The sequence below is a fragment of the Salvelinus fontinalis genome, chromosome 22 (assembly GCF_029448725.1).
Source record: "Salvelinus fontinalis isolate EN_2023a chromosome 22, ASM2944872v1, whole genome shotgun sequence".
NCBI lineage: Eukaryota > Metazoa > Chordata > Actinopteri > Salmoniformes > Salmonidae > Salvelinus > Salvelinus fontinalis.
Genome location: NC_074686.1, coordinates 19,302,747 through 19,326,964, shown reverse-complemented (window position 1 = coordinate 19,326,964; position 24,218 = coordinate 19,302,747). Strand labels below are relative to the sequence as shown.

The following is a 24,218-nucleotide window of genomic DNA, read 5'->3' as shown; positions in this document are numbered from 1 at the left end:
GCACCCACACAAGAATTTGGAATGGTGACATTTGCGCGATCGGTTTTCTGTCGCTCATTTGCACGTCACCTTCTGATAAAGTTTGCCCTATTCTGCCATTTATAGCTTTTGTCACGTCTCTTGTGAGACGTGAAGAGGGGGAATTAAAACTTTATCTTCTGATAAAGTTTGCCCTATTCTGCCATTTATAACTTTTGTCACGTCTTTTGTGAGATGTGAAGAGGGGGAATCAAAGCTTTATCTTCTGATAAAGTTTACTCTAATTTTGCCATTTATAGCTTTTGTCCTAGCTTTTGTCTCGTCTCTTGTGAGACGTGAAGAGGGGGAATCAAAGTTTTATCTTCTGATAAAGTTTACTCTAATTTTGCCATTTATAGCTTTTGTCCTAGTTTTTGTCACGTCTCTTATGAGAGAGGGGGATTTGTAATAAATACCATTTTTCATAACACAAGCATATTGCTATTACATTGTTATAACTAACTTCTTTCTAAAACAGGGTTTCTCACATACTCATAAGCAGAAACTGAGACCCACACACACCCAGAGACAGATGGCTGACACAGACCATTCATAAACACTGATAAGGCAGGAAAGGCCTTGATCAAGAGTGCTTGGGTCTGCATTTCACGAGATAATGAGACACACACATAACCAAGGACAGAGGGCTGACATAAACCTTTCATAAACACTGATTAAATAGGAACATCTGCGCACACACCTAATCTCTTGTTTTAGCTGAACATTTGGTAACAAAGAACTTTTGCTGTAAGACTCAGAAGGATGACGCCCAGCTCATCAGGACCAATATGAGAAGACAACAACCTGATCAGGACCAACCAGAAAACCAGGTCTACCAGACTCAACCTACTTTCTGTCCTGTATAAAATGTCTATGTATTTCTGTTATCTGGGCTCTGTCTGCAGGTTCCTTACGAGCTGAATGAACGAGTCCATGCATGCTTGTATCAGATATCTTTACCTCTGAATAAAACTGCTTTTTATTATACGAATATCCACCCTGTCCAGAGTCTCTACTTCGTCTCAGTTCTCCAGTAAACTTGTGACATCAACACACGTCAATTATAAGTCACCATGTGGGACTGTGGGTCAATTAACCTTGTCGGAGTGGGCGCCATGGTTCTAGTTTGTGAGCTAGGCAGGCTACTGCCTGGTAAGGTCCCCTCCCCACTCAGAAGAGATGGGGAGGGGGGAGGGGGTAGGTTGACCTCAGGTCTCCACACAGGAAGCCTGAGGTACGGGGAGCGGGGAAATCTATCAAATAGCACACCTCTAACTTCGTACAGTACTAATACAGTTAGTCAAATCTGTCACACTATGAAATGCTACCAAAATAAGCCACAATTCAGTCATAATACTGTGAATATATAGTTTCAAAGACATTGCATTTTTTTCTGGTTTGTGTGAAATCGTAAAGAATAATATAAAACCAGTCTGCACACCACCAAGGAGAATATGTTTAGTCTTGACTCTTGGTTGACAGTGTTGGGGGATGGGTAATGTATTGATGCTCGAGTGCCAAATCAACACAAATGGATAAGAAAAGGTCTAAGCCATCAGGTGCCCAGTTTAGGAAAAAGGAAAGAGGAGAAACGCGCAAAAGATAAAGGTATGCAGCTATGTCATCTCTTTATGAGTATAATATTATGCATGTAATGGAAAAGGCTAGTATAACACTTATGTTTGTTAGCCTATGTTGCTTGCTATGCTATTACACATAGGGCGACAATATTACGTTTTCTGTCCAGCTACTTTACATAACATTGGATATAATTTCACACAGTTTCATCATGATAATGTTTGTAGTCTGCAGCAAAACGATTACAACCTAACTAGCACATTATTGATTTGGTTAACTTTCATTGAGGTCACAAAGGTTTTCTGTGATTGTATTGACGAGGTCCTAACCTCAGTAAGGGGAATTTCCAATGCTGTAACTTAAAAGACGTCTATATTATGCTGATATTTTGTATTGTGTGATATATTGAGTATTTTGGGGTGTCTTTTGCCTAGAATTAGTCAAGCAAGGAGGTTGTATGCACAGGCAGAAATCCCAGGGAGGACATGACCCCGCCATCCTGGGAAAAATATATCACTGTAAACATAACTATGTAATTTCAATAATATTAATATAAACGCAATGAGAGCACTTGGGCTGATTATAGACACTTAATAGCGCGTTTTTAAGTTTCAAAAGATTGCGAATCCCCGCCCTTTGCCTCACAATGGTTTGATCCACAGCCTCCCAGCCCTCAGCAGTGGCACATGATGCAGGTACTTTTGTTGATAATTGGATATGGAGAAGGGTGAGCCGGTCAAGGATCGATTCAGACAAGGTGGTAAATTGTATGACAAGTGACAGTTTTATTTAAGAGTAAAGATATCTGGTACAAGCGTGCACGGACTTATTCATTTAGCTCATATGGAACTTGCAGAAATAAGCCCAGATAACAGAGTGCATATACATTTTATACAGTACAGAAAGTAGGTTGAGTCTGGAAGTTCTGGTCCTCTGGTTGGTTCTGATGAGTTGGGCGAGGTCTCCTTCATGCTAGTATCACTGTCCCATTGGCTCTGAGTAGAGTTCTTTGTCTTCAAAAATGTTCAGACTGAAGAGGAGTTTTTGTGTGTGCGTAGATGTTCCTGTCTTATCTGTGTCTATGAAAGATTTACGTCAGCCCTCTGTCCTTGGGTATGTGTGTGTCTCAGTACCTCGTGAAATACAGTACCAAGCACCCTTTTCTTGTCAGTGTTTATAAAAGGTCTATGTCAGCAATCTGTCTCTGGGTGTGTGTGGGTCTCATTATCTGCTTTATGAGTTTGTGAGAAACCCTGTTTAGAAAGAAGTTAGTTATAACAATGTAATAGGGATATGCTTGTGTTATATTAAATGGTATTTATTACACTTTCGACTTTGTTGCTATATTTAGCAAGTATTCAGACCCCTCTAGCGACACATTTTCAAAAAAGCGACTAGCGACAAATCTAGTGACTTTTCTGGTGTTATTGGAGACTGACGTCAAAGCACATATCGTTCTTACTCTTCTCAACGAGCAGTGGGTGCTGCCTTGGGCCCCAACCCCGTCCCAAAGTACTCACAGGGGGCCCAGTCCTCACGCAGCAGTCTCCCAGCTGCAGTCAGAGCATGAGATGTTCACCCCTCCGCATCCAGACTGCAAATTAATCGCGCATGCGGGAAGCCGCCGCTGGCTGATCCCGCCCTGGCTTACATTCAGGGCGGGATGTAAATGTAAAATGTTTTTTTGTCTAAAATAATTCACTGCACAAACATAATTCACTGCTCTTACTCAGCTTGTCCACTGTGTGTGTGCCTCTCTGTGACATAAGCTAAACATCTAGCTGGCTAGCTCATCATGTCTCAGTCTAAACTGACTTTTAGGACAGCCAATAGTTACTTTCCTTACTGAGGAGTTGGAAACACTGGTGTGGGAATCTGAGAGTTTGTCATTGGTGCATGACTTCCAGGAAGTAGTCCAAACACAATACAAGAAGACACTTTTATAAACAGTCACAAATCTTCATTTTCGCTGCATTAAATTACAGGTCACTCTCTACGTTAGCTATTTTGCTAACGTTACAGTAGCATCAACCAGTGTCTGCAGCTATTTGAGTCAATGAGAGAAGCTAGCAATGCAATGTAGTGTTCCTTAGATGGCAAGGTAACAGAGGGTTCGTGCCTACCATCTGAAAGGCACTCAATGCACGTAACTAACGTGAGATTAATCCAGTCAATCGCACCATAGCGATGTTGTTTTATGTTGGCAGGGTTCACACACACAATAGTTGAATTTGCAGAGCTAACGAGCAAACTAAAGCAAACACTAGCTAGCAAGCTAGTTAGTACATATTCCATTTATGTGGCGTCGTCAAAGATTACATCTTTGCTATCGTCAGTTTATTCCAAGATCAGCATGCAGCTGTAGTGCTTCAAAGTCCCTGTGATAAGGTTAGTGATAAACTGAACAGAACTACACTCTCTTATAAATATCTTTAATGGTTTCGTTGCAAAAGCTAAATTGTCACTAGGGGACTTTGAAGCACCTGTGTGCCAATCTTGGAGTAAACTGACGATAGCAAAGATTATAGCACCACAGAAACGGAATTGGTGCTCGCCAGCTCTGCAAATTCAACTATTGTTGGAAGCCAGCCAATATAAAACAAACTACATTAAAATTACAGAAGGTTGCAGCATACGTTGTGTAAATTGTGAACTCATACAGCTGTCAACCCTTGTCACTGCAATCCGTGTCACATTTGCTAGCTGACAAGCTAGTTACCTTTTAGATCGAAGCCCATCTAAAATGATAGATGATAGAAGCCCATATCCTACTGTAAATAACCTGCACACTGTGTGTGTGTGTGTAGCCAGCCAGCCAGGTAGAAAAATGGCAGAAAAAAGACAGACAGAGTATTTTTTTCAGTACACCAAAATGCATAGTAAGAACCCTAGTAGCCTAATATCTCAAAGAATAGTTGATACAATGTTAATAAGAAAGAAGTGAAATGCTAATGGAAATGGTTCACAGTGATGTCATTAGGTAGAGCAGGCAACATATGGCACACAGACAGCAGAGCTGGGGACAGATGGGCAGGGACAGACTGGCAGAGACAGGGAGTCTCGGGTAAGTTTGTTGAGTCTTTGTTTGGCAACATTATGAAAGGTTCACTTTTTTAGACTTGTAAAATAGGGACATAATTGGAAAATGCCATGGATACACCCACTCTCAACTTAAACTGGTTACTGAACGAATATTTGTTTAAGGCAATGGTATTGCTGTTGTGATTAATTGTGTAGTTTTGGGTACCGGTAGTTAGGAGAAAACACCTTATTTCTTTTTTAGGAGACAGGCTGTGAGTCAGTGAGGGTGGTGAAAGGGAAAGAGCCAGGGTGTAGCGGCTCTCTTTCGGTGAGTGAGTTGACCAAGGCGCAGCGGGTTGTGAATACATAATGAACTTTATTTAACAAGACGAAACTAAACACACGAAGAACACTTGAATAATTTTACAAAACGAACTAGACAGACCTAAACTATGAACTTACATGAAACGAGGACCACATAAACAGGAACGACCGAACGAACGAGACGAGACAGTACCGTGTGGTGCAACAAACACAGACACAGTGAAAATCACCCACAAACAAACAGTGAGAACCTCCTACCTTAATATGACTCTCAATTAGAGGAAAACGCAAAACACCTGCCTCTAATTAAGAGCCATACCAGGCAACCCAAAACCAACATAGAAACGGAAAACATAGACTGCCCACCCCAAACTCACGCCCTGACCATCACACACATACAAAACAACAGAAAACAGGTCAGGAACGTGACAGAACCCCCCCCTCAAGGTGCGAACGCCGGGCGAACCAGCACAAAGTCCAGGGGAGGGTCTGGGTGGGCATCTGACCACGGTGGTGGCTCAGGCTCCGGACGCTGTCCCCACACCACCATAGTCACTCCCCGCTTCTGTATTCCCCTCCCAATGACCACCCTCCAACTAAAACCACCTAAATGAAGGGGCAGCACCGGGATAAGGGGAAGCACCGGGATAAGGGGCAGCACCGGGATGAGGGGCAGCACCGGGATGAGGGACTCTGGCAGGTCCTGGCTGAGGGACTCTGGCAGGTCCTGGCTGAGGGACTCTGGCAGGTCCTGGCTGAGGGACTCTGGCAGGTCCGGGCTGAGGGACTCTGGCAGGTCCGGGCTGAGGGACTCTGGCAGGTCCGGGCTGAGGGGCAGCTCATGACTGTGGGGCAGCTCATGACTGTGGGGCAGCTCATGACTGTGGGGCAGCTCATGACTGTAGGGCAGCTCATGACTGTAGGGCAGCTCATGACTGTAGGGCAGCTCATGACTGTAGGGCAGCTCATGACTGTAGGGCAGCTCATGACTGTAAGGCAGCTCATGACTGTAGGACAGCTCCTGACTGTAGGGCAGCTCCTGACTGGCTGGCGGCTCTGGCGGCTCCTGACTGGCTGGCGGCTCTGGCAGCTCCTGACTGGCTGGCGGCTCTGGCAGCTCCTGACTGGCTGGCGGCTCTGGCAGCTCCTGACTGGCTGGCGGCTCTGGCAGCTCCTGACTGGCTGGCGGCTCTGGCAGCTCCTGACTGGCTGGCGGCTCTGGCAGCTCCTGACTGACGGACGGCTCTAATGGCTCGGGACAGACGGGCGGCTCAGAAGGCGCTGTGCAGACGGATGGCTCAGAAGGCGCTGTGCAGACGGATGACTTAGACTGCGCTGGGCAGATAGATGGCTCAGACGGCGCTGGACAGACAGATGGCTCAGACGGCGCTGGACAGACAGATGGCTCAGACGGCGCTGGGCAGACAGGCAGTGCAGAAGGCGTTGGGCAGACGGCCGACTCTGCCCTGCTGAGGCGCACAGTAGGCCTGGTGCGTGGTGCCAGAACTGGAGGTACCGGGATGACGGCACGCACTTCAAGGCTAGTGCGGGGAGCAGGAACAGGGCACACTGACCTCTCGAAGCGCACTATAGGCCTGGGCCAGAAAACAGGTCAGGAACGTGACACAGGGAGAGAGACTTCAGAGGACAGTGTCACAGCCACGGCAGGACCAGGTGTCAACCTGGTTGCCAGCAGCACCAGTATAGGGGACAGTGGCACAGCATTGTCCAATTACCTCAGTGATGGCACAAAACCATATCAGCCACACCCACAATTTATAGAAACGCTAACTCTTGCCAACAGTGTTGACGTTTCAAGAGAGATGGTTTCGTGATTTCCCCTAGCTACATTAATAAAAGGAGTGTTGTGTTTTCAAGCCAACAATCTTTTTGCCAAAGAGCGGATGCTGCTTTCATTAGTGCAGGATTTAGGATCTGGAGAAAAGCCATTGAGAAATTCACAGCACATCAAAACTGCCAAACCCACTGCCACTTTGTAACTGTAACAGCACACCAGCTAAATCCAATCAGTCCCCAGTTATCCAGCGTGTGACGTAAACAGCAGAAATGACGAAGCTACCGTGCACTTTATGAGAAAGCAAAAACATTGATTGAATCCATTGAGACACACTCAAGACGATTTTCTGGCAAAGCAGTGGATCACTATATGGCAGAATTCTTTTAAGTGTTGGATGGTGTGGAGGTTCCGTTTGGCGACTGTTTTGACCAGGACAGTCTAAACGTCCTGCAAAAGTTGGAAAGAGCGCTTCTCACAGGGGAGTTGGATGATTCTCTAGATAGGTACCCTGAGCTGAACATAGATTCTCTTTCGGTGCAGTTTCCTCTATTTCACAACAAATTCCCTTGTAGCAGCAGTGGAGAGGCAGCGGAAGGTCCTCAGGAGGCTTCCAGTGGAGGTGCAGAGGTTGGTTGACCAAGTTGAGGTGCTAATCAGAATTTTGTTTGTGGTGCCAGTGTCTTCATGTGAGGCTGAGAGGAGTTTCAGTGCACTCCGCAGGTTAAAGACTTGGCTACGGGCTAGCATGGGCCAAAATAAACTGAACGGCGTAGTTGTCTGTAATGTACATAAAGGCAGGCAGGATGGTCTCGAGGGAAAATATCTGCCAGCAATTTGTTGGATCCATTGAAACCTGCAAACATATGTTCGGTTCTTTTGTTCAGTAGTGTGTATAGCAGTGGTTCTCAACCTTTTTTGGGTACTGGAACCCCTGCATATTTTGAGTCAAGGCGGGCAAGGTTTTGAGTGGTCCTCAGGGACCTCCTCCGCTCTATTATATGTGAAGTTACTGGAATCCTTGTGCTGAATACGTTCATTACACTTTTTTATTTCACGGACGCATTACAATTACACCAGGGACCTGTTTGTTTGAGAACCCCTGGTGTATAGTGTGATATTTGTTCTTTCATTTAGTCGTTTTTAGTACATCACAGTACACAGTACACTAATTATTTATTTGATGTTATTTTATTTAAAATTGCATACTTTGTGTGACATACTTGTCCATAGCTGTTGTTTGAAGAGTTGAGACTGACTGAACAATAAATACGTTTTTTTTAAAGGATATTTTGGTTGATTTATTTGGGTATTCATTGAAGTAGTTATTTCACTTTTAGAACTGTACTTATTTTGAGCTTTTTGTTCTTGTAAAGCTATTGTAGTAGACTCAGGCCAGTGGCACATATTTAATGACTATATAAATGTATCAGAAAAAGGTAAATAAAAGGTAACTTCAATACGGAGACCAACTTTGTGATGGTTCTCAATGGAGAGTCTTTTTGATGAGGTCACACCATGTTCATTGTATTTACGAAAACGGCACCCATACACATTGTACAGTACCATTGCCACTTACTGGCCTTTCTTGGTATTGCTGGTTGTAAATCCAATCCCCTCCTTACATACAGGACTGATTAGGAACACTGCTATAACTATTATTAGTAGTAGTATTAAAATGATTTAAACATTTGAACAAGTTGGGACAACCCCTCAATTAACTATTGTACCTATCAATTATCCAGTTGTACTAATTATGGTTCCTCAATATACATTTAACATATTACAACATAGGCTATGTGTTACAGCACTACTTTTGGTGTCCCCCTCAGGAATTGCTCTTGTGAAAATTTAATGTAATTGTCCCCTCCAAAGTTGATATCAGATTTTCGCACCTGGTTGTATAGTTAATTTGGTTCCTATTCTGAAAGTTTGATAAATTGTGCATATTGACATGTCTATTTAATTGTGCAGCAAATGTATTTAGGGTGTCAGACTCAAATACTGTTTTTCAATGCAAATTCAGGGGCACTTCTGAAATATTTTGGACAGGTGTCTTAACAAATGTTGTCTGAGCCTGAGGATAAGAATGAAGACCCATTTGCTTCCACTTCTACCCAGCAGGATTATTCAGGTGTGTGTGGGTACATGCACGTGTTTATGTGTGCATCCCTGCATAACATAAACAAAATAAATAATTTCCCTTTTGCAAAGTTTTAAGTTTCCGTATTGTAGGTAACAATGATGACTTTATTATTCCTGGGTATGTATGTGGGATGTTTGACCACTATAAATGCTGTAAATAACGTGTAAACTAATGCCCATGTGCTCTCCATTAGAAATGTCTGTAGCAGCATCCCCACCAAATCCTGCTGCTGAGGATGAACCACTGTCTACAGACCCTGCTGACTTCCTTTAGTTCTGACTGACAGAATTCGGACACAATTAGTTTGCGGAGGACCAAGTGAGGTACCACCTAACTTTGTTTTCCCAAGGAATGAGAGTGATGGAAGAAGTTTCCACCACCAGCTTTTCTGGAAGACCTTGGTGAGTGGTGCAAAAATCCCTAGAAGTTGGTTGGTGTATTCTGAAAGAAACACCAGCCTCTTCTGCTTCTGCTGCAAACTGTTTTCTAAGAAGAAAATACATTTAGCAAACTCAGGACTGACAGACTGGAAACATGCAAGTTCTTTGACTTCCCACGACAGCAGTCCAAAACACCAAAACTGCATGAAAACTGGCAATGAGGATCAAAAAAGGGGAAACAATTCATAAGCATGAGATGGTACTTATGGAGGCTGAGAGGATAAGATGGAGAGAGGTGTTGACACGTCTGACTGCTATTGTGCAGTCTCTGGCAACTAGAAATCTGTCACTAAGGGGACACACACAAACACTGTACTCTCCATCAAATAGACATTTTCTCAAAGAGGTTGAACTGATGGCACAATTTGATCCAGTCATGAAAGAGCACCTTAACCGTGTCCAAAAAGGGACCTCGAGTCACACCATACGCTGCTCCTCTGAAAGTAAGTCATGTCATTCTTTTTCATCTGACATTGTGAAATCAGTGTTACATGAAAGTTGCTTGTCATTGTTACATGACAGTAGGTTGTTGTTAGACAAAGCTGCATGAAGTGTGAACTGGAACGTTCTTGGATCCACAACAAAATGTGTTATTTTGGAGAATGTGGGCATCGATCCCACTACCTCTCACATGCTAAGCAAGCACTCTACCATTTGAGCTAATTCCCCATTCTTGTTGATTTGCCACAAGGAGCAACCAAGAGGGTCTAGTCTTGTCAGGCTATACTGTTGGTGGACTTGTTAGTTTTTGCGCCAGCACTGGCCGAGGCTCTGTGCATCCTAAAAATGTTGCTCCGTAGCAAGCGGCGGGTTAGCTCAGTTGGTTAGAGCGTGGTGCTAATAACGCCATTTCTATCTTTATCCTCTGCTTTGGCTTCAAGGAAACTTCCCACAGCTTTGTTTGTGGGCATCAATTGTGTGTGCCTACTGCTCCTCTGAAAGTTAGTCATGTCATTCTTTTACATCCGACATTGTGACATCAGTGTTACATGAAAGTTGCTACATGACAGTAGGTTGTTAGACAAAGCTGCATGAAGTGTGAACTGGAACGTTCTTGGATCCACAACAAAATGTGTTATTTTGGAGAATGTGGGCATCGATCCCACTACCGCTCGCATGCTAAGCAAGCACTCTACCACTTGAGCTAATTCCCCATCCTTGTTGATTTGCCACAAGGAGCAACCAAGAGGGTCTAGTCTTGTCAGGCTATACTGTTGGTGGACTTGTTAGTTTTTGCGCCAGCACTGGCCGAGGCTCTGTCCATCCTAAAAATGTTGCTCCGTTGAAATTGGCCGGTTAGCTCAGTTGGTTAGAGCGTGGTGCTAATAACGCCAAGGTCGTGGGTTCGATCCCCGTACTGTCCATGAGGTACATTTTGATAGTCAAAATCATGAGTCACTTGCATGTGTATGGTCAAGTGTGCCACATAATTATATTTTAGTGACTTGCCGAAAAAGCTCAGTTGGGAGAGCGTTAGACTGAAGAGCTAAAAGTCACTGGTTTGATCCCTGGTTTCGGCATTAGTTGTCGTTCTATCTTTATCTTTGGCTTCAAGGAAACTTCCCACAGCTTTGTTTGTGGGCATCAATTGTGTGTGCCTACAGCTCCTCTGAAAGTTAGTCATGTCATTCTTTTACATCCAACATTGTGACATCAGTGTTACATGAAAGTTGCTACGTGACAGTAGGTTGTTGTTAGACAAAGCTGCATGAAGTGTGAACTGGATTGTTCTTGGATCCACAACAAAATGTGTTATTTTGGAGAATGTGGGCATCGATCCCACTACCTCTCGCATGCTAAGCAAGTACTCTACCATTTGAGCTAATTCCCCATCCTTATTGATTTGCCACAAGGAGCAACCAAGAGGGTCTAGTCTTGTCAGGCTATACTGTTGGTGGACTTGTTAGTTTTTGCGCCAGCACTGGCCGAGGCTCTGTGCATCCTAAAAATTTCACATCATATCAAGTGGCTGGTTAGCTCAGGTGTTTAGAGCGTGGTGCTAATAACGCCAAGGTCATGGGTTCGATCACCGTACTGGCCGTGAGGTACATTTTGATTGTCAAAATCATGAGTCACTTGCATGTGTATGGTCAAGTGTGCCACATAATTACCTTTAGTGACTTGCCGAAATAGCTCAGTTGGGAGAGCGTTAGACTGAAGATCTAAAGGTCCCTGGTTCAATCCCGGGTTTTGGCATTAGTTGTCGTTCTATCTTTATCTTTGGCTTCAAGGAAACTTCCCACAGCTTTGTTTGTGGGCATCAATTGTGTGTGCCTACAGTTCCTCTGAAAGTTAGTCATGTCATTCTTTTACATGTGACATCAGTGTTACATGAAAGTTGCTACATGACAGTAGGTTGTTAGACAAAGCTGGAAGAAGTGTGAACTGGAACGTTCTTGGATCCACAACAAAATGTGTTATTTTGGAGAATGTGGGCATCGATCCCACTATCGCTCGCATGCTAAGCAAGCACTCTACCACTTGAGCTAATTCCCCATCCTTGTTGATTTGCCACAAGGAGCAACCAAGAGGGTCTAGTCTTGTCAGGCTATACTGTTGGTGGACTTGTTAGTTTTTGCGCCAGCACTGGCCGAGGGTCTGTCCATCCTAAAAATTTCGCTCTGTAGCAAGTGGCCGGTTAGCTCAGTTGGTTAGAGTGTGGTGCTAATAACGCCAAGGTTGTGGGTTCGATCCCCGTACTGGCCATGAGGTACACTTTGATTGTCAAAATCATGAGTCACTTGCATGTGTATTATCAAGTGTGCCACATAATTAATATTAGTGACTTGCTGAAATAGCTCAGTTGGGAGAGCGTTAGACTGAAGATCTAAAGGTCCCTGGTTCGATCCCGGGTTTTGGCATTATTTGTCGTTCTGTCTTTATCTTTGGCTTCAAGGAAACTTCCCACAGCTTTGTTTGTGGGCATCAATTGTGTGTGCCTACAGCTCCTCTGAAAGTTAGTCATGTCATTCTTTTACATCCGACATTGTGACATCAGTGTTACATGAAAGTTGCTACATGACAGTAGGTTGTTGTTAGACAAAGCTGCATGAAGTGTGAACTGGAACGTTCTTGGATCCACAACAAAATGTGTTATTTTGGAGAATGTGGGCATCGATCCCACTACCGCTCGCATGCTAAGCAAGCACTCCACCACTTGAGCTAATTCCCCATCCTTGTTGATTTGCCACAAGGAGCAACCAAGAGGGTCTAGTCTTGTCAGGCTATACTGTTGGTGGACTTGTTAGTTTTTGCGCCAGCACTGGCCGAGGCTCTGTCCATCCTAAAAATTTCGTTCTGCAGCAAGTGGATGGTTAGCTCAGGTGGTTAGAGCGTGGTGCTAATAACGCCAAGGTCGTGGGTTCGATCCCCGTACTGGCCATGAGGTACGCTTTGATTGTCAAAATCATGAGTCACTTGCATGTGTATTATCAAGTGTGCCACATAATTAATATTAGTGAAATGCCGAAATAGCTCAGTTGGGAGAGCGTTAGACTGAAGATCTAAAGGTCCCTGGTTCGATCCCGGGTTTTGGCATTAGTTGTCCTTCTGTCTTTATCTTTGGCTTCAAGGAAACTTCCCACAGCTTTGTTTGTGGGCATCAATTGTGTGTGCCTACAGCTCCTCTGAAAGTTAGTCATGTCATTCTTTTACATCCGACATTGTGACATCAGTGTTACATGAAAGTTGCTACATGACAGTAGGTTGTTGTTAGACAAAGCTGCATGAAGTGTGAACTGGAACGTTCTTGGATCCACAACAAAATGTGTTATTTTGGAGAATGTGGGCATCGATCCCACTACCGCTCCTATGCTAAGCAAGCACTCCACCACTTGAGCTAATTCCCCATCCTTGTTGATTTGCCACAAGGAGCAACCAAGAGGGTCTAGTCTTGTCAGGCTATACTGTTGGTGGACTTGTTAGTTTTTGCGCCAGCACTGGCCGAGGCTCTGTCCATCCTAAAAATTTCCCTCTGTAGCAAGTGGCAGGTTAGCTCAGGTGGTTAGAGCGTGGTGCTAATAACGCCAAGGTCGTGGGTTCGATCCCCGTACTGGCCATGAGGTACGCTTTGATTGTCAAAATCATGAGTCACTTGCATGTGTATTATCAAGTATGCCACATAATTAATATTAGTGACTTGCTGAAATAGCTCAGTTGGGAGAGCGTTAGACTGAAGATCTAAAGGTCCCTGGTTCGATCCCGGGTTTTGGCATTAGTTGTCGTTCTGTCTTTATTTTTTGCTTCAAGGAAACTTCCCACAGCTTTGTTTGTGGGCATCAATTGTGTGTGCCTACAGCTCCTCTGAAAGTTAGTCATGTCATTCTTTTACATCCGACATTGTGACATCAGTGTTACATGAAAGTTGCTACATGACAGTAGGTTGTTGTTAGACAAAGCTGCATGAAGTGTGAACTGGAACGTTCTTGGATCCACAACAAAATGTGTTATTTTGGAGAATGTGGGCATCGATCCCACTACCGCTCCTATGCTAAGCAAGCACTCCACCACTTGAGCTAATTCCCCATCCTTGTTGATTTGCCACAAGGAGCAACCAAGAGGGTCTAGTCTTGTCAGGCTATACTGTTGGTGGACTTGTTAGTTTTTGCGCCAGCACTGGCCGAGGCTCTGTCCATCCTAAAAATTTCGCTCTGTAGCAAGTGGACGGTTAGCTCAGTTGGTTAGAGCGTGGGGCTAAAAACGCCAAAGTCGTGGGTTCGATCCCCGTACTGGCCATGAGGTACATTTTGATTGTCAAAATCATGAGTCACTTGCATGTGTTAGGGTTGCGAAAGTTCAACTGAGATAGGAACACCTGAACTTGGTTAAAATAATTGTTTAATTCAAAAGTTAATAAATGGCAAATACAATTTCCGTATATACGGGTTCAATGTTTCATCACGCAGGATAAGACAGAGAACTGATTTGTTTCTGACAAAGATAATATTTTATACTCGTAACAGAGATTGTTCCCGCTTCCGAGCCGGCCTGTCAGAGTAGAGACTGGGCGTGGTTTAGACTCACCCAGCCTATCGTTGATGTTGGCGCCTTAAGCCAGTCCTGGCCCCTTAGCGCATATGATGTCCCGATACTGTTGCTGTGTAGATTACGCTCCTTCACCCCAAAGACTGAGGTCAGACAGTTTTATAACATTGTCTGAGATATCTGCACCTGTATGCATTGTCCTCTGTTCTCGCTCAAGGCTAACTACAGCTTCCCAGCTTCTTATCTGAGCTAACTGTTACTTCCAGCACACACACACAGACATCCAGGCGCTCAAACAGTTTGTCAATATCAAATCACATTTGTTATAGTATTCAATCACATACAATACAATATTCAATCACATATGATATAGTTGCTAATCACGTTTGTTATAGTATTCAATCACATACAATACAGTTGCTAATCACGTTTGTTATAGTATTGGGTTATAGTGCATAACTCAGAAATTCACATATGTTTTTCGTGTGTATAGTTTATCTGTTATTGTCTGGTCAGCAGTCTCCTGATTCACCCCCCTCCTGTGTCTCTCTCAGATTGGCACAGTCCCGGTCACATAGTACAGCGCCCACACTACTGATACATTTGTTGCATACACACACATATTTCATACAGTACAGCGCTCTCTTTAACACACACACATTTCAGGCTGATATTCATGGCTAGACAGAGCACTGGTAAGAGTAGAGACAAATGGAAAATGCAGGTTCACAAGAGTCAGCAATTCAAACTTTAATGCATAAGAATAGTTAGTTAAGCATGTCAAAAACCTTATAAAAACCCCACAATCCCCCGTTTGACACCTATAGGTGTCAACATAAACAATTTTTGATTAACATAGACATTTTTATTACTTAAACATTTTTGATTGACATTTTTATTTTTGATTCCCCCGTTTGACACCTGTAAGGTGTCACAACCAATAAAAATTCCATCCCTTTTCCATATACCAGGTGGGCTCGTTACCACCCAGGAACTTATAACCTTCTTAGGGAGAACAGTGTTATTCATAAACCTCTTTTACAGCAAACCATGGGTCACCCTCAGTCAACCCCTCTGTTCATTGGTCTCTGCATCCTCCCCACTAGCTGCAAGCAGGGGCATCATGCCAGAGGCCTTAGCAGCATCTGCAATAGATTTCTTGGCACAAGGTAAAATGCAAGCAGCACAACAGAAAACATAGCAAAATACAATTATTAGGGTCAGAAATCCAGTAACCATCAAGGGGAATACAGCGTACTCACCAAACCAACCACCCAGCCAGGAGAACAGTCCACTCTCCTCCACACCTGCAAGATCCTTCATCTCCACAGATAACTTCTCCAACCCGCTCAGATCTTTTGAAATGCTCCCATCCAGACTGGTATTGTTAGGGATAAACGTGCAACATTGTTCTCCAAACATTTTACAAACACCCCCCTGGTTGGCCAGAATCATGTCTAGTGCTAGTCTATTTTGTCTACGAGGTGGCATCCAATTGTTCAGCTATCCCTGTAAGTGCAGTGTGGGTGTAGTTAACAAATCATTGTTGATTATACCAGATATAATTGATCCAGGCATTCTGTTTAGCATCAACAATAGCTGGGCCAATAATGGGCAATAAATGCCACAGGCCATCATTCCTGTTTAATGTCTGGAATTCGTGGGGAACCCCTATTGGGACCCCAACAGGTTGGTGTGGATGTTATCTGTTCCCTCGGACCAAGGAGCGTCACGTTTCTGCCGTCTCCTGGGTTGGTCCCAAGCCTCTGTCATGTGCAGCTCCCAAAAGTTGGTCAGCTGTAACCTCAATAATAGGCAATGGTGTTTATCAGACTGGCCAAAACACATGTTCCCTGACAATCTCCTTTCAAAATTGGGGTCAACCGCCTGGCAGGTCCTCACATCCACCATACATCAGCAACACCTCTAGTTAATAGTGACATTAGTGATGCAGGCAGCAGCAGGGAACCTCCCATAGTCCATACCTCTACCTGTACCAGTGTTACAGCTGTAATATCCCCCATATGCCTTAACCCCCATGGTGTCTTCTGGGGACGGACTTCTGGGAACACAAGACTCAGAGTTTTACACAGGGTTGAATTTGGCTTAAACTTTCCAATATGCACATCCAACCTTCCCCATTACTTAGGGCAAATGGGTGAGCAGCCAGAATAGGTCTGGCATGTCCACATACGACACAGTCCTTTCTATTAAGTGTTTTGGCAGTGTATCTCATATAGGCCAACCACATGTTCTCCCCACCCTCATAACCAGTTTCAGATTGGTCACTATCTGAGATGTCTTTCACATTTATTACCTGTACCAGATTGGAGAGCTTAGGTGGTGGTGTGGGACTTGGTCTTGAAGTGGTGGAGGAGGCCGGCTGAACCTGGTCTGTTGGAACTGGTGGTGGTTCTGGCAGTACTGTGATGGTAGCATCCCCATCGTATCCTAAACAGACAACTCAGGACCACAAGCAGTCCTGTAAAGCCCCACCCTCTCCCAGAGAAAACATCATCAGCAAGAAGCCAGACACACCTTCACTTCTATGAACAAACACAGGGATGGAATGACGGGAAAAGGAAATTTTCATCCGAGAGATGGCCCCCAGAATTCTGTTAATTCCAGTTCTCCTCTCGGACACTGTGCTTGTTCGACAGTGTCAATGTGTCTTACCCTCCCGCAGTGTGATATGAATCCGGGTAGCTACTTCAGCTAGCTGTTACCAGGAGTCCTTGGTATGGTCCCCCCAACAGGCCTCAGGGACTGGATTGAGTGAGTTCACCTGTAATTCACCTGTAGTGCATAAAATCTTGGACATACAGGTTTGGTTAACAAACAGTTTGTCATTTGTTCTATCTGATTATATATTTAACTTCTATGCCTATTTATTAGCTAGAATTTTTATTTTTTTAAGATTTATTTTTTATTTTTATTAGTTTATTATCCAATAGGCCCCATCCTATCCTAGTCCACAATGTACCCCTCCCCCGTTTGATACCTGGCTCTGGCCAGGTAACAACCTTACCTACTCTAAATAAGGACTTAATTATGAGTAGTAAAATATTCTTATGTTCTACATTATACAATAGGAACGCCCCTTTCATTTTCCACATGTCCAATTGTACCTTGGGCGTCCATTCATATCTATACTTTTCCAATTCTCTGTCAAGTGACTTATCTACTTTAAAATGTATCTGTGCTGCTTATATATGTTAAACCCCTTCTCTCCTATCTTATTTCACAGCCTACCTTGCTCATTTCATGGTACCCCCCTCCCCACTCTGCTCTCAAACCTTCAAGGTCTCAACAGTGCGGGGTAGACCCATCTGTCTGCCTTTTTCTAATAAATATTAACTAAGTGTCTCACTTTTGACTTTATCATGGATTTAAAAATAACAACAACATGTCTTATAGTGTCAATCTCTAAAGTCCTTACTATTTAAATAAGCTCTCTCCCCCCAGGATCACTCCTCTAAGAACTGAAACCTATTACTTTCCTGCCCTATTGGCTTAAAATATCTCCTGTTCAAACCTCAATGTATCATATCATCCCATATTTATTATCGATGACAAATGGGATTTTTTCTGTTGTAATACCAAAACAATAATAGCCAATTCAAAACCTTCATAACCAATGTTTAAAAACAGAATCCTGACTCCTCAGTGGTTCAAACTACAATTATGTTCAAGAGTTATAAACTCTATTATAATCAATTTATCTCAGAACTAGTATTCCCAAATGACCACAATTGCATTACTCTCACTACACTTCCCTGTGAGTGATCAAATCACAGGAAAATGCAACGAAAATAGGTCAAAAAGGTTACACCTACATTCGTGTTCCATCCCATGTCTAGACATATCAAAAGAACCCTTTATCTTAAAAAATCCCTTGTCTAAATAAAACTCAGAAAGTAAAACTCCTAATATTATCTTGTCTCTCGGGAACATGGAAAACCCCTTAACCCAAACGTTTACCACAAAAACAAAAACTAATAATTATGATAATACCCTCAAATCATTCGTTTTAAATTTCCCCGATGTTTCATGTAACTCATTCACACAACTGTGATAAACGTGTACTGTCCCTTTAAAAATTCCCAGCCAGCCATACCAGTTTGCGGGCCGGTCATTGTTCACCATAATGAAAACAGATCACGTTTAGACTACGTTTACTTTTTGTTCGAAATCCCTGGTGTTACCTAAACAAAAACCAATAACTTTTAGCCACTTTTGAAAAGTGAACGCAAACACACATTTTCTCTCACTGTTAACTAACTGCAACAGGCAATAGTACGGATTCGATAAACCAAACCCAATTTATCACAAAGGTTGGATCTTGAATAGAATATACAACGTCAATCAACATCTCTTAATCAAAACTATACTGCATGAAGTAAAGGAAATAGTGTACCTGAACAATGACCAAATCCATTCGAGTAACGTAATCGTGTATCCCCCCTGGTGACGTTATTTTACGTCGTTACAAAACAAATCATCCTGTCTCCAGCAACATACACTGATTAGTAGCCAATACCAAAACTAACTGTCTTATTCATGCCTCTAGGCAAAACATCTACTTACTCCAACTGAGTTTTGCATCAAAACTATCGTATAAGTAAAATCAACTTCTCAACTTTCTCTACTCCAAAGTGTAAACGTACCAAAATTTAACCTAAATAAGTCATTAACTGTATTCTCTCTACTCCGAATTGGTTTTAAGTTTTCTGTTATGTGACCAGCACTCAAACAGGCTCCCCTTCGACTGGGAGACCGTTGAGTGCTGCAATACTGCCATCTTATGTCCATTCTCTGCATAGCTCTCCACCCCCAACTATTTGACACATACCTGTTTCTTATTATATCTTTTGTTTAATAATTTTTGTTTTTATCTGTTATTACGTAGTTAGACAAGAGTGTCCGTGACAAATAATGTGAGATTATAGTATGTGGTTAATGTACAACTTAAGTATATATGGTTACGTTATGTATATATGTCCTTACTCCCCTTCACATAAAAGCCTGATACAGTACATACAGAGGGATACAATCATAAAGCAACAGACATACAGTGTGACTTGTCTTATATCCAACACGTCTTATCCAATCAGTGAACTTGTCTTATTTCCAAAACATTGCCGTTCGGTAATATGCGCATATAAACCCAACTTGTCTTATATCCAATGTCTTGCCGTTCACTTGTTACAGGGGACTTGTCTTATACAGTGTATTGCCGTCGAGGGTCCACCTAGACTTGTCTTATATCCAATACTTCTGCCTTCCCCTGGACTATGTTGCCGTCCACTTTTAGTCGAGGGTCCACCTAGACTTATTAATCGACAATTTGTCTTATATCCCACATACCATGTAAATACATAAAAATCCGTGAACCCGGTATATTGCCGTTCAATTATTAGAACTTGTCTTATTTCCAATATTCCGCCATTCACGGTGGTTATGTGGCCATTGTCCTCAATCACTTCCCTAAAGTCTTATATATAAGACTTTTAATAAAACAACCCTAGCTTAGATACATACACACACACAAACAGGCTTTTAATATCACGTCATACACACAGTCATTCCATTGTCATTCTGTTGGCCAATTGAAAATGCATTCGCCATCAAGTAGTACGTAATTAAATAATACGTAGTTAGTTTTATCCTTACTTTGTTGTGGTGAACATATGGTTCAAAATTTAGCAACTTACACCAGTTAGGTTTTCTCACAAAATAAATTTGGTTAAGTCCAATATGCAAAATTTCAGTTTTGAAACAATAGGCTCTGCTTACCTGTTTTTTAGTAGACCCGGGCTTTTTGTGAGAGGACCCCATCTGGCGACAGTCTAGGCCAAAGGCTGGATGCCTCAATGTCCAGCGAAGTTCCCTCAGTTCACGGTCGGGGTCACCATTTGTTAGGGTTGCGAAAGTTCAACTGAGATAGGAACACCTGAACTTGGTTAAAATAATTGTTTAATTCAAAAGTTAATAAATGGCAAATACAATTTCCGTATATACGGGTTCAATGTTTCATCACGCAGGATAAGACAGAGAACTGATTTGTTTCTGACAAAGATAATATTTTATACTCGTAACAGAGATTGTTCCCGCTTCCGAGCCGGCCTGTCAGAGTAGAGACTGGGCGTGGTTTAGACTCACCCAGCCTATCGTTGATGTTGGCGCCTTAAGCCAGTCCTGGTCCCTTAGCGCATATGATGTCCCGATACTGTTGCTGTGTAGATTACGCTCCTTCACCCCAAAGACTGAGGTCAGACAGTTTTATAACATTGTCTGAGATATCTGCACCTGTATGTATTGTCCTCTGTTCTCGCTCAAGGCTAACTACAGCTTCCCAGCTTCTTATCTGAGCTAACTGTTACTTCCAGCACACACACACAGACATCCAGGCGCTCAAACAGTTTGTCAATATCAAATCACATTTGTTATAGTATTCAATCACATACAATACAATATTCAATCACATATGATATAGTTGCTAATCACGTTTGTTATAGTATTCAATCACATACAATACAGTTGCTAATCACGTTTGTTATAGTATTGGGTTATAGTGCATAACTCAGAAATTCACATATGTTTTTCGTGTGTATAGTTTATCTGTTATTGTCTGGTCAGCAGTCTCCTGATTCACCCCCCTCCTGTGTCTCTCTCAGATTGGCACAGTCCCGGTCACATAGTACAGCGCCCACACTACTGATACATTTGTTGCATACACACACATATTTCATACAGTACAGCGCTCTCTTTAACACACACACATTTCAGGCTGATATTCATGGGTAGACAGAGCACTGGTAAGAGTAGAGACAAATGGAAAATGCAGGTTCACAAGAGTCAGCAATTCAAACTTTAATGCATAAGAATAGTTAGTTAAGCATGTCAAAAACCTTATAAAAACCCCACAATGTGTATGGTCAAGTGTGCCACATAATTAATGCTAGTGATTTGCCGAAATAGCTCAGTTGGGAGAGCGTTAGACTGAAGATCTAAAGGTCCCTGGTTCTATCCCGGGTTTCAGCATTAGTTGACGTTCTATCTTTGGCTTCAAGGAAACTTCCCACAGCTTTGTTTGTGGGCATCATTTGTGTGTGCCTACAGCTCCTCTGAAAGTTCGTCATGTCATTCTTTTACACCCGACATTGTGACATCAGTGTTACATGAAAGTTGCTACATGACAGTAGGTTGTTGTTAGACAAAGCAGCATGAAGTGTGAACTGGAACGTTCTTGGATCCACAACAAATTGTGTTATTTTGGAGAATGTGGGCATCGCTCCCACTACCTCTCGCATGCTAAGCAAGCACTCCACCACTTGAGCTAATTCCCCATCCTTGTTGATTTGCCACAAGGAGCAACCAAGAGGGTCTAGTCTTGTCAGGCTATACTGTTGGTGGACTTGTTAGTTTTTGCGCCAGCACTGGCCGAGGCTCTGTCCATCCTAAAAATTTCGCTCTGCAGCAAGTGGCCGGTTAGCTCAGTTGGTTAGAGCGTGGTGCTAATAACGCCAAGGTCGTGGGTTCGATCCCCGTACTGGCCATGAGGTACATTTTGATTGTCAAAATCATGAGTCACTTGCATGTGTATGGTCAAGTGTGCCACATAATAAATACTAGTGACTTGCCGAAATAGCTCAGTTGGGAGAGCGTTAGACTGAAGATCTAAAGGTCCCTGGTTCGATCCTGGGTTTCGGCATTAGTTGTCATTCTATCTTTATCTTTGGCTTCAAGAAAACTTCCCACAGCTTTGTTTGTGGGCATTAATTGTGTGTGCCTACAGCTCCTCTGAAAGTTAGTCATGTCATTCTTTTACACCCGACATTGTGACATCAGTGTTACATGAAAGTTGCTACATGACAGTAGGTTGTTGTTAGACAAAGCTGCATGAAGTGTGAACTGGAACGTTCTTGGATCCACAACAAAATGTGTTATTTTGGAGAATGTGGGCATCGCTCCCACTACCTCTCGCATGCAAAGCAAGCACTCTACCATTTGAGCTAATTCCCCATCCTTGTTAATTTGCCACAAGGAGCAACCAAGAGGGTCTAGTCTTGTCAGGCTATACTGTTGGTGGACTTGTCAGTTTTTGCGCAGCACTGGCCGAGGCTCTGTCCATCCTAAAAATTTTGCTCCGTAGCAAGTGGCCGGTTAGCTCAGTTGTTTAGAGCGTGGTGCTAATAACGCCAAGGTGGTGGGTTCGATCCCCGTACTGGCCATGATGTACACTTTGATTGTCAAAATCATGAGTCACTTGCATGTGTATGGTCAAGTGTGCCACATAATTAATATTAGCGACTTGCCGAAATAGCTCAGTTGGGAGAGCGTTAGACTGAAGATCTAAAGGTCCCTGGTTCGATCCCGGGTTTCGGCAAAAGTTGTCGTTCTATCTTTATCTTTGGCTTCAAGGAAACTTCCCACAGCTTTGTTTGTGGGCATCAATTGTGTGTGCCTACAGCTCCTCTGAAAGTTAGTCATGTCATTCTTTTACATCCGACATTGTGACATCAGTGTTACATGAAAGTTGCTACATGACAGTAGGTTGTTGTTAGACAAAGCTGCATGAAGTGTGAACTGGAACGTTCTTGGATCCACAACAAAATGTGTTATTTTGGAGAATGTGGGCATCGATCCCACTACCTCTCGCATGCAAAGCAAGCACTCTACCATTTGAGCTAATTCCGCATCCTTGTTGATTTGCCACAAGGAGCAACCAAGAGGGTCTAGTCTTGTCAGGCTATACTGTTGGTGGACTTGTTAGTTTTTGCGCCAGCACTGGCCGAGGCTCTGTGCATCCTAAAAATTTCGCTCCGTAGCAAGTGGCCGGTTAGCTCAGTTGTTTAGAGCGTGGTGCTAATAACGCCAAGGTCGTGGGTTCGATCCCCGTACTGGCCATGAGGTACATTTTGATTGTCAAGATCATGAGTCACTTGCATGTGTATGGTCAAGTGTGCCACATAATTAAAATTATTGACTTGTCGAAATAGCTCAGTTGGGAGAGCGTTAGACTGAAGATATAAAGTTCCATCTTTCGATCCTGGGTTTCGGCATAAGTTGTTGTTCTGTCTTTGGCTTCAAGGAAACTTCCCACAGCTTTGTTTGTGGGCATCAATTGTGTGTGCCTACAGCTCCTCTGAAAGTTAGTCATGTCATTCTTTTACATCCGACATTGTGACATCAGTGTTACATGAAAGTTGCTACATGACAGTAGGTTGTTGTTAGACAAAGCTGCATGAAGTGTGAACTGGAACGTTCTTGGATCCACAACAAAATGTGTTATTTTGGAGAATGTGGGCATCGATCCCACTACCTCTCGCATGCAAAGCAAGCACTCTACCATTTGAGCTAATTCCCCATCCTTGTTAATTTGCCACAAGGAGCAACCAAGAGGGTCTAGTCTTGTCAGGCTATACTGTTGGTGGACTTGTCAGTTTTTGCGCAGCACTGGCCGAGGCTCTGTCCATCCTAAAAATTTTGCTCCGTAGCAAGTGGCCGGTTAGCTCAGTTGTTTAGAGCGTGGTGCTAATAACGCCAAGGTGGTGGGTTCGATCCCCGTACTGGCCATGAGGTACACTTTGATTGTCAAAATCATGAGTCACTTGCATGTGTATGGTCAAGTGTGCCACATAATTAATATTAGCGACTTGCCGAAATAGCTCAGTTGGGAGAGCGTTAGACTGAAGATCTAAAGGTCCCTGGTTCGATCCCGGGTTTCGGCAAAAGTTGTCGTTCTATCTTTGGCTTCAAGGAAACTTCCCACAGCTTTGTTTGTGGGCATCAATTGTGTGTGCCTACAGCTCCTCTGAAAGTTAGTCATGTCATTCTTTTACATCCGACATTGTGACATCAGTGTTACATGAAAGTTGCTACATGACAGTAGGTTGTTGTTAGACAAAGC

The 24,218-nt window shown here is 43.2% G+C and overlaps 10 non-coding genes across 10 annotated transcripts; all 10 read left to right on the top strand.

Annotated features, from left to right (window-relative positions):
- Positions 1 to 11,445: 11,445 nt before the first annotated feature.
- On the top strand, positions 11,446 to 11,518 carry trnaf-gaa (transfer RNA phenylalanine (anticodon GAA)). The gene has a single exon. It is a non-coding gene; the product is annotated as a tRNA-Phe (tRNA).
- A 436-nt stretch (positions 11,519 to 11,954) lies between these two features.
- Positions 11,955 to 12,028, top strand: trnai-aau (transfer RNA isoleucine (anticodon AAU)). Its single transcript has one exon. It is a non-coding gene; the product is annotated as a tRNA-Ile (tRNA).
- Positions 12,029 to 12,110: 82 nt separating this feature from the next.
- trnaf-gaa (transfer RNA phenylalanine (anticodon GAA)) lies at positions 12,111 to 12,183 on the top strand. Its single transcript has one exon. It is a non-coding gene; the product is annotated as a tRNA-Phe (tRNA).
- Positions 12,184 to 12,786: 603 nt separating this feature from the next.
- Positions 12,787 to 12,859, top strand: trnaf-gaa (transfer RNA phenylalanine (anticodon GAA)). Its single transcript has one exon. It is a non-coding gene; the product is annotated as a tRNA-Phe (tRNA).
- Positions 12,860 to 13,462: 603 nt separating this feature from the next.
- Positions 13,463 to 13,535, top strand: trnaf-gaa (transfer RNA phenylalanine (anticodon GAA)). The gene has a single exon. It is a non-coding gene; the product is annotated as a tRNA-Phe (tRNA).
- A 447-nt stretch (positions 13,536 to 13,982) lies between these two features.
- trnaf-aaa (transfer RNA phenylalanine (anticodon AAA)) lies at positions 13,983 to 14,056 on the top strand. The gene has a single exon. It is a non-coding gene; the product is annotated as a tRNA-Phe (tRNA).
- A 7,734-nt stretch (positions 14,057 to 21,790) lies between these two features.
- Positions 21,791 to 21,864, top strand: trnai-aau (transfer RNA isoleucine (anticodon AAU)). The gene has a single exon. It is a non-coding gene; the product is annotated as a tRNA-Ile (tRNA).
- Positions 21,865 to 21,946: 82 nt separating this feature from the next.
- On the top strand, positions 21,947 to 22,019 carry trnaf-gaa (transfer RNA phenylalanine (anticodon GAA)). The gene has a single exon. It is a non-coding gene; the product is annotated as a tRNA-Phe (tRNA).
- A 602-nt stretch (positions 22,020 to 22,621) lies between these two features.
- On the top strand, positions 22,622 to 22,694 carry trnaf-gaa (transfer RNA phenylalanine (anticodon GAA)). The gene has a single exon. It is a non-coding gene; the product is annotated as a tRNA-Phe (tRNA).
- A 1,272-nt stretch (positions 22,695 to 23,966) lies between these two features.
- On the top strand, positions 23,967 to 24,039 carry trnaf-gaa (transfer RNA phenylalanine (anticodon GAA)). Its single transcript has one exon. It is a non-coding gene; the product is annotated as a tRNA-Phe (tRNA).
- Positions 24,040 to 24,218: the final 179 nt, after the last annotated feature.